We start from the raw sequence: 10,161 nt of genomic DNA, 5'->3' as shown, positions 1-10,161 counted from the left end.
TTTATCTCTCAACCGTCGAGGCGTATCGGCCCAACCATGCGCCCAGCAATAGTACCAATATTTACGTCTCAATCGTCAAGGCGTATCAATCCAAATGTGTACCCTGACCATAAAACTTTTCAAATCAATGAACGATATAAAATCTGTCACGTCATTTTTTTGTTAAAATGTATAATATTATTTGAAGATGACTCATATACTTTGAGCACGGGTTTTTCTGGTCCAAATTGCCTTTGCTCAACGGCAAGAATTTTAGTTTTGCTGGAAAGGGATTGTGATGTGTAGAAGATCATGCCTCATTAATGACACAGACAATATGAACATTTGAAGTTGATCAATATATTCTACATAGCTGTGGGCTTGCATGGCTAGGGCTTCAATGATCAATCACTTGGTTAAAAATAGTGGGAAGGCCCAGCCAATAACGAAATTAAGGGCCTCAATTACATAAAGCATTAAGTGTAAACTGTGACAAAATTGACCTAAACTTCATTGCGATAAACTCATGTGTGCATACAATGAATTGTCCAACAAGTGTCAAAAATACAAACCTCAACAAAACCTTGAAAATTGAACAAAATCATAGCTTCCAAAATAATGATAATGGAATGTTAACTCGCAAAAATGATCAAGAAGGCCCAAAAAATGTTTATAAATAAAAATATTTGCATAACAAAAAAGGGTTGAAAATTTAAGATCCATAATTCGACTCTCTAAATACACCCTTGAAAATGGAAAAAAATAAATAAACAAATGAAAAATAGGAGTATTGAAAACTTAACTATTCTCAATCAAGAAGCGCTTTCTTGTCAATAACGCTGGAATCTCCATCTTACTCATTTTTACATAAACAATTGAATTCAAAACACGCCTGAAATTACTAGAAATGAGGGAAAACCTATCAAAATTCAGAAAAGAAACTAAACCATTGACTTTAAAAATATTGTCCAATTTTTAGCTTGTCTTTCGAAGTAGATTTGAAATTCTTTTCTTTAAAAAAAAAATAAAAATTGTTGCCATTTGATAGTCATTTATAACTCATAATGCACCATTAGTTCCAAGAAGCAAAATTATAGCATGCTCAGATAACCTTTCCAAATTCAATATGAAATCTTGTTTTGAACTTGAGTTTTTTCTTTAATAAATTTTATTTTTTATTCGAGATTTTGAATGTGGAACCTCAACACATGTTAGAGGAGGTGTCATGTTGGATATTGAAACTTGAAAAAAAAAAAAAAAAATTGGGACAAGAACATATATAGAGAGAAGAAGTAATATGATGATAGTAGACAATCTTTTAGAATGAACATATATACCTGCATCAGTCGAACATGTGGGGTGCAAGCGGTACAAAATCTCTTCTAGTTACCAAACAACTAAAAGAAATACTTTATTTCCCAAGAAATATAATAAAACGTGAAAGCCAGACATAAACTCTATAATCCACCAAAGAATCGGTTAATTTACCCCGGCCACCAGTTCTGGGTAAATAAAGAAAACCAATTCCAGAATGTTCAAACTCCACGGCCTGACCTCGTACCATATCAAAATAGTTAAATGTTACGGGCAAATGTGAGACCTTCTGTGGCTAGTTTATCCAAGTTCTGTGCTAGATGCTGGACCCTAGCAACTTTAGCAATTGCCTTGTTTTCTTCTGGAGTACCACTTTCCAAGAATGCACCCACAACCTTCCCATCCTTGATCCAGTATGATCCGAACTTGTGAGTTGTAGATGTAGGGCTGCTGTCTCCGAAGAGGACAGTGTCACCTACATTGTCGCCATAGAACTGCCATGACAGATCAAAGGCACGGGAATAGAAGGGAAGGTAGTCGTATTCATCAACTGACTTTCCTTGTTCACTAGCAAAGATTGCCTGCTCGAAAAACACACAATCTAGTATTAAGTTTCACTACAGATGAGGTGAGGCTATTCAAATATTTGGACGGTCACATATGCGTATCACCAATCAAACTTCTATCAGCTTATTTTTGCCATCTTTCGGGGTTTCAGTTAACTTTCGGGGTTCAAATTTTCACAACAAAATTATAAGCTAGGTTATCTATTACCCTTGGGAGACGCACCCAAATGAACACCAGACTAATTGTGTGTAAGGTAATGCAAATAGAATTGTGTAAATGATGACATCACACACCTTGACAGCCTGTTCAGCAGATTTGCGGGCATGATCAACATGTTCTACTCTTCTCATCTCACCATACAATTTCAAAGGGAAGGTGGCAACATCGCCAACAGCATATACATTAGGAACGCTAGTTTTGAAGAAAGCATCAGTCTGCAAGTGAAAGGTTTTAGCATTAGATTCACATTCACATCTAGAATTCACAATGACTTAACACATGACCATTATCAAGACAGCTTTAAGCTCACAGGTTGGCACTGTTTAGTTCATCATACCCTATAATAAAGAGATCTGCTTTTTTATATGTCTTATTACTATGCATGGAGAAAGAATAATTTATTTAAGCTGACAGTTTCTAGTGATCATTAATCATGAGGACGTTCTTGCAGATTCACAATGCACATTTGTTACTAAGGTTAATAATTCTTTTAAAAATGAACAGCTACACTGTTCCCTTTAGAATTCTTGGAGACAGTTAGAGATCATCGCTCCAGGACTAATAATGATGAGTGTCCCAGTATTAGTAATGTTGAGATGAGAAGTCTTTGTTTCTATCCTCCTTTTTTGGTATATCTTGTTTATGCCTTCACCACCTCATTGAAACATCAAGGACAGAGAAAAACAAATTCAACAAGCACATAACTGATCAAAACAATGACAAGGGGGAACATGAAAAATTGAAGTCGCAAACCTTGATTCCACCTTTTTCCTCTTCAACCTGACCCTTAAACAAGGTTAAAAGAGGCTTTCCACCTACACCAACAACAACAATGTCTGCTTCCAGCACCCTGCCATCCTTAAGTTTTACATCTGTAACCTAAAAGATGTAAAAAATTACCACATATCCTGACTATGAAGATCGTCAAGAATTAACTAATTGAGAAATTTCATCTACTCGAGAACATACTTATTTTTTCATTAGTGCCAAACCCAACAGCTACTGTCCCTTTAATGATTTTGATACCCTTATTTGCATAGTAACCTTCATAAAAGGCAGCTATGCTAGCTGTGAACTAGGCACTGCAAAAAGCATAGATGTAAAAAAAAGTTATGAGTAGCTCAGAATACTCTAGTTGCATAAAGCATGTCCGTACCATTATAGCTTACACTATGTTTGGTCAACTTCACATAAACCATAAAATTAAAGGTTTGAAACAACTCATAAATGAAAATTTTAATTACAATTTTCAACTTACTGCACCAAGGTTCAGGGTACACCATAGTGGAATCAACGTTATTGACTCTGAGACCTGCACTGAGCTCAAGACCAATGTATCCTACACCAACAACCACAGCCTTTCCGTTTTTCTTTGCTTTGATTGCTTCAACAAGTTTATCAGCATCATCAATTTCTCTCAAATAAAAGATGTTTTTGGCATCAGCCCCTTGTACTCCAAAGTCGGACAATCTGATAACCTGCCAAAAGGTATACACAATCAGCTAACTGCTGTCAAGTGCCTGAAACAAGATCAAATGATTGAATGTGATATAATGCCCAGAATATGATACTCAACAGTAGAACCGGTTGCTATGATCAGAATCTGGAATTTAAATGTTTCAGCTGCTGCACTGATAAGTGTCTTTGAAGAAATATCTGCCTTGACTATTTCCGTGCTAAGGATCAAAGATATCCCTGGAATTAATCAAAATGAGCTCACTTTATGAATTTTTCTATGCGAAATAATTTTGATCAGAAGACAGAAAATTGGGGCAAAAACTAGTGGGAGCACGTATTCAAGTAGGGTTTTTAAAATTTTAAAGTTAAATTGCAGAAATATGATGAGAATTAAAGTTTTACCTTTCTCGGTGTACCATTCAGGAAGGAGCCTCTCTCCTCCACTTCAACGCACACATGGAAACCTGGAAGTCTTGCAGTTCCTGTAAAAAATTCAAAATCAAAAGAAACCACGTTTCTATTAGATCGAAATCTGGAGGTCTTGCAGTTCCTCTAGAAAAATCAAATCAATGACACTTCCACTGGAGATGTCTAAACAGATGAAGAGACTTGGAAGGGAACAGGTGGAAATCTGACAACTACAGACAGATACAAATGACAAATAGCTATACATTTGAAGGCATTTCAACGTGACAAGAACAAAATATCAACTTATTGAATAAAAATTTTAACACTGCCAGTAGAATTTAGTAGGATGTATCTCTCATACCAGTTAAGAAATTTAACTTTGCTTCAAAAATATATAGACGACACGTATAATCTCTGATCTTGGTCAGATCATTGGATACTTCTTCCGTTATATAGATTTGCCAATACTGAGATGGTTCGTTTTTTGTTATAAATTCGTGCATTATTGAAACAACGTATGTTTCCATAACATAAACATCAATTGACAATAAAGGTAAATAACTAACCCTCAGGAAACAAGTATGCCTTGCTGAGTGCTGGACGTTCATAAGGAGCCACCTGAAACCATCATTATACAAATATGCTAAGTCCATACTACAAAAACAAGGCATTTTAATTTCACTAAAGAGATACTAGACTGTTTAAAAGAAAGCGTGCATAGCACATTGACTTATTCACCCCAATTTTTTTTTATTAGTTGACAGAAATTTATGCTCACACAAATGGCTCTTGACAGTGTAGATAAGCAGGTCAAGCTGTGTTTATAAATAAATCCCCCCTTTTTAAGTATTGAAACATGATTTATATGGACCATCGGGTGAAAACTACAAACAACATCAAAAAATAAACGATGCTTAGTTTCCACTAAATATAGGGTCAGCTACATAATCATTTTCATCACTCCATTCCATACATAGCTACATTTATTGGAAGAACTAATCCAAACAGATCCTTAGCCATCACAATAGTTCATGATAGTCTTGGTCTACCTCTCTCTTTTTACAATGTTATAAGGAGAACAAGTCAATCTTAAAAAAAAGTTGTTTTTTCCCCCTCGCTAAATCTGCGCAATGCATGCTCAAGTACCTAACTCATACTTCCCTAAATCTAACCTCAATCGGTGTCACCTCTATCTGTTGGCACATGACCCATTTCGTATTTGATCCATTTTTTTACTTAACATATTCATCATAATCTAAAAAAGAATAACTGTTAGGAGGTTCAAATAGTTAAATAGAATTTCACAGAACTGCAAATGTTGGACAGAGAACCACTATCCTTAATTAATAAAAAAGGCTTTATATTCTCTTGATTTTGGAATATGTAACAACCAAATAAGTACCTAGAATACCTATTCCCATGAATTTCAAAATGATCTTATTATCCAACAGTTGACAACATATAGGAAATTTTGTCATGCCCGGATGCAAGGGAAGCTTAGCTGTGATTTTGGAGAAAAATAATTCTTGAAAGGAGTATTTACGAGCATACCGCCTCTTTTGAAATGATGGCCAGTTCACCAGGCTTAACTCCCTGCTTGGCAAATTCCCTGGCAGCATATCCCTGCAATCAGAATCCAATTTTAATTCAGTAACCATTAAGATGACTCAATAAAGCACATCAGGTTTAAACTTGTGGAAGAGATACTTTTGGCTTAACGATTTCTATCTTCAAGTTATTTCTGGGGAACTCAAATAGTCAAATTAGAGCATGTTGATTGTGCTTAAGAAAATACTGGTGAAAGTTTTGTTTTGAAACTAACAAAGTTACTTCTCTACTTAGTATGAGTTGACCAAGCACATCCAGCGTGCTCTTATTGTGAAATACAACTATTAATCATGCACCACTTCTATATAAAAGGGTAAGTTCAAAGATAACAATTCTTTGCTGCCAAATTATTATCATAGAGACAAAGGATTGCTAAAATAATGGGGAAATACATGAAAATAACCCAAATAAAAGAAGGATTTTCCAAAATGAACTTTGACTTTTATAAACATTTTGAACTACCTAAAACACCCTTAAACAAATATTAAAAAACAACCCTTTATCTAATATAAATTTTCTATTTAAGTCCTTAAATAATTAACAAATAATTTTTCTAAAATTTGTGAGAATTATTAATGAATAATCATAAAATAGAAAAACCCAAATATAAGAGAGGACCATATAATATAAAAAAGATTGTTAAAAATAAAAAAGAAATTAAGTTTGAAAAAGAAATTGATAAGATAGGATATCAAGAACAATTATATGCATCACAAGAAATATTAAAATGTTTCAAAGAAAATTTATTAGAAAATTTTGCTAAAAGAATTGTAAGATCAATAATTATAAAAGATATACAAGATATAATAGATAAATTAGAAAAAAGAAAGAAAAATATCTCAAAATATGATATACCTTTTAAAACAGACATAGATATGATAACAGATATTGATATTATAAATTCTCAGACATTACTAGATTTTGAAGAATTACTTAAAAATTTATGAGAAGATTAATAAAAAATAGATTACCACAAGCATACAAAAAATTAGTCTTTATCTTGAGTTTTTGGAATATTAAAAAATTTTATAATTTTAGTTTTATGATTATTAGATTTTTGAATTATTAGATTTTTGTTCGCTCATAGTAGCACTCGTCCTTTGGTATCAGAGCCATAGAGATCATGAGAAAATATATAAAAATAAATTACCTAAAAGATATTGAAAATTGAAAAAATAAGGAAAAGACTCAAAAGATTATGATTTTAGAAATTATTGAAACTTATAAAAATAGACTAAGGTACCAGGTAAAATACATTTATGACATAGAGGGCTATATAGAAGAAGATAATATAGTTGGAACATATGGTAAAGATATAAACGAAGTATTAAAATTTTTTAGAGTAATTAAAAATCTACCTTTAGAATTAAAAGAGAAAATAATTAAAAAGATATTATTTGAAGATTATAAGCAAATATGTATATTAAAAGTAATTCAGAGTGAAATAGATTTCATAGTAATCTGAAATTACTTTATCATGGAAATCTTAAAAATAAATAATTATTATCAATGTATTGAAGAAAAAGGATGTTATATATTTTACAACCCCATCCCTAATAAATTAAAAATAATAACATTATATATAACTAGGAGTTTACCGAGAGAAATAAAGGAACAAATATTACATAAATTAATTGTAGGATTAATCAAAGATAGACGTACATATGAAATAATTTGCGAAATATTTGAAAATGAATTGTATCATAGAAAAATATATGAATCATCATAAGAATATAATGGAAAAAACTAAAAATATTTTAGAAAGGAAGTTAGAAAGAATAAGATTAATAAATAATAAAATTTTAGATGAATTATTAATACCTGGAGAAATAACTAAAACTCAAGAAAAACAAATCTTAAAATTAAAACAAGAAATGTATAAAGAAAAAGCAAGGTATTATGAAAAATTAAAAGAGATAACAAATCCTGAAGTTATAAAACAAAAATATGATAAAAGAGTGTAAAAATGCTGAGTGTATAGTATTTTATTATTGTCAATCAAAAAATAGATAAAATGTCAATCAGTGAACATATGGAAGAATTAAAACATTTAATAAGAACATTAATAAATGATGTACAAGAAGTAAAGAATGAAATAAAAGAAGCAAGAAATGATATAAATATATTGAAACTTGAAGTCAGAAAATTAAAAGAAAATGAAGAAAAGAATAATAGAATATATAAAAAATTTATAGAAAAAGAAATAACCAGAATAGGGAAAAAACATATTGAAAGGAAAAATATAATAATAGAAACAGGAAGCATGGATGATGAGTTTAGAAAAAATATATTACCTAAAATAATAGAAGAAGAGGAATCTAGAGAAAAAATATTAGGTAAACAAAAAATTGAAGAAAATCAAGACAAAGAAGATGAATGAAGAATTAGATCTGCTTATAGATAATTTTGATCATTTAAGTTTAGGAAGCATAGATGATGAATACTAAATCTTAATGAATACTGGAGGAAGACCTAATCCCATAGGAACCTCTAAACAAGAATCAATAGATCCAGATGAGAGCTATGCTCCAATGTATAATAAATCATATAGGCAATTTTATGATAAAATAAGAGATAAACAACCGTCTAAAGGAAATAAATATAGTAATAGATTTGAATTAAATAATAACTATGATAAATCTGTTAACCATGGAGGAACAAAATTAGATTTAGATTGCAAAATAGATACTAAGAAAGCCTTAATAACTTGGGCAGACTCAATGATATTATTCTTTTTATATAATAAAGATGATACATGGGAAAATACTGAAAGGAGAATAGATTTTCTAATTGCATCTTTTGAAGGAAATGTTAGAAATTGGTGGGAAGGAATTAGTAGTGATACAAAATCATTAATAAAAAGAAATGTACAAACAGAAATAATAAAATCAGATAAACTAGGAATAGAAAGATTGGTAGAATATATTGCAGATGAATTTTTAGGGGAAAATTAGCTAAAAAATTATGAAGAAAAAGCAATACGATAAAAAGATAATGCAAGAGTTAAGCTAATTAATTGAACAATTTGTGATATGTGTAAAATTAAAGAATATACTTGTGAATTCAAGGAATACTATTATACTCAATTTTATAGTAATGAGAATCAAGAAGTATATCAAGATATGTATTATAATAAATTACCAGGTTCATGGGGAATATATTTTAAAATAGAATTTGAAAAATATATTAAAAAAATATAGGAATATCTAGAACACTAGGATCAAGAATAAAATTATTGTTTGAAAGACTAGCATATATATGTCAACAAAGATAATTATTGAAAAAATCAGGAAAATTAACTAGAATATGTTGTGAAGATATGGAAAAACCTACAAGATGGGGATGTAATTCTGAAAAAAGAAATAAAAGAAAATATAAAAACAGGAAGTTTAAAAAATATAGAAACTTTAAGAAAAAATACATAAAACCTGGAAGGAAATATTACAAAAAGAAAAATAATATACAGAAAAATAAACCTTATAAGAAAGATAAGAAACAATGCAAGTGTTGGAATTATGGAGAAATATGCCATATAAGTCCAAATTGCACAAAGAAAAAAGTGAGAATATTACAAAAGGATTATTTTGAAATAGAAAGCGAATTAAGTGAAATATCTGATATTGAAAATTATAATAATCAAGAAATATTTATAAGTGAAGTAGATTCAGAAGATTATGGATCAGAATCTGAATAGAGAAATTGAAGAAATAGAAAATAATAACATAGAAATCCAAGAATATGAGGGACTAGAAGGTTATGGATTAAAAGTAACATTTGATAATAATAAATTTAAGAAAATACAGAAGTTATCCTTAGATTCGAAAATAGGAAAATGGGAAATTCTAGATAGAATATGGAGAATAGAAAGAATAGCAATAAATGAATACCATAAGATTGAAAAAACTATAGATGTTAGAACCACTCAAGGAACACATAAAATAAATCTTTTAACAAAAAGTACAGTATCAGAATTATTATCAAAAATAAGTAAAAAGCATAGTGAAAAGATCCAATATGTTTATTTAGCAGAAATACAAATAATGTTTAAATCCTTATTTAGAGAAGGAATAGATTCACCATTAACTGTAAGTTTACATGATGGAAGAATTATAAATCTTGAAGATGGTTATTTAGGAACTATAGAAGGAAATTTAGCATATCAAAAGTTAATATTTACTTGTTACCCAAAATATTGTGTCCCATTGAAAGATAAAAACTTTAATGAAGTCTTAGGATTACATTTCAAATTACATAGAAATGATATAATGGAACCAGGAGACCAAATTATGACTATGGAATATAGGGCATTATATACATTTACTAATTCCAATTATGGGAATATTTATTCTAATAAACTATACATAGAAATCCATAAGGAATGTAAGGATATTAGTAAAATAGTGGAACCAAATAAACAAATAAATCTTATTCTAGAAGAATATGAATTTAATATAACTAAAAATAAGCCTGAAATAACAGAGTTAAAAGAAGAAGAAGAAGACTATAAAATAACATTTCATAATAGATGGTTGATAAAGAAATCAAAAAGTCTTAAACTACCAAATAAAAAGGAATATTTGGGAGAAACTAGTGGTATAAAAGAATAAA

General features: G+C 30.1%; 1 pseudogene; it reads right to left on the bottom strand.

The window, feature by feature from the left end:
• Nucleotides 1-1,277: 1,277 nt before the first annotated feature.
• LOC111399972 overlaps nucleotides 1,278-10,161 on the bottom strand; it is a 17,621-nt pseudogene continuing 8,737 nt past the window's right edge.

This window comes from Olea europaea, chromosome 9 (assembly GCF_002742605.1).
Source record: "Olea europaea var. sylvestris chromosome 9, O_europaea_v1, whole genome shotgun sequence".
Classification (NCBI taxonomy): Eukaryota; Viridiplantae; Streptophyta; class Magnoliopsida; order Lamiales; family Oleaceae; genus Olea; species Olea europaea.
The sequence above is the reverse complement of the archived record's forward strand: the minus strand, read 5'-3'. Positions and strand labels throughout refer to the sequence as shown.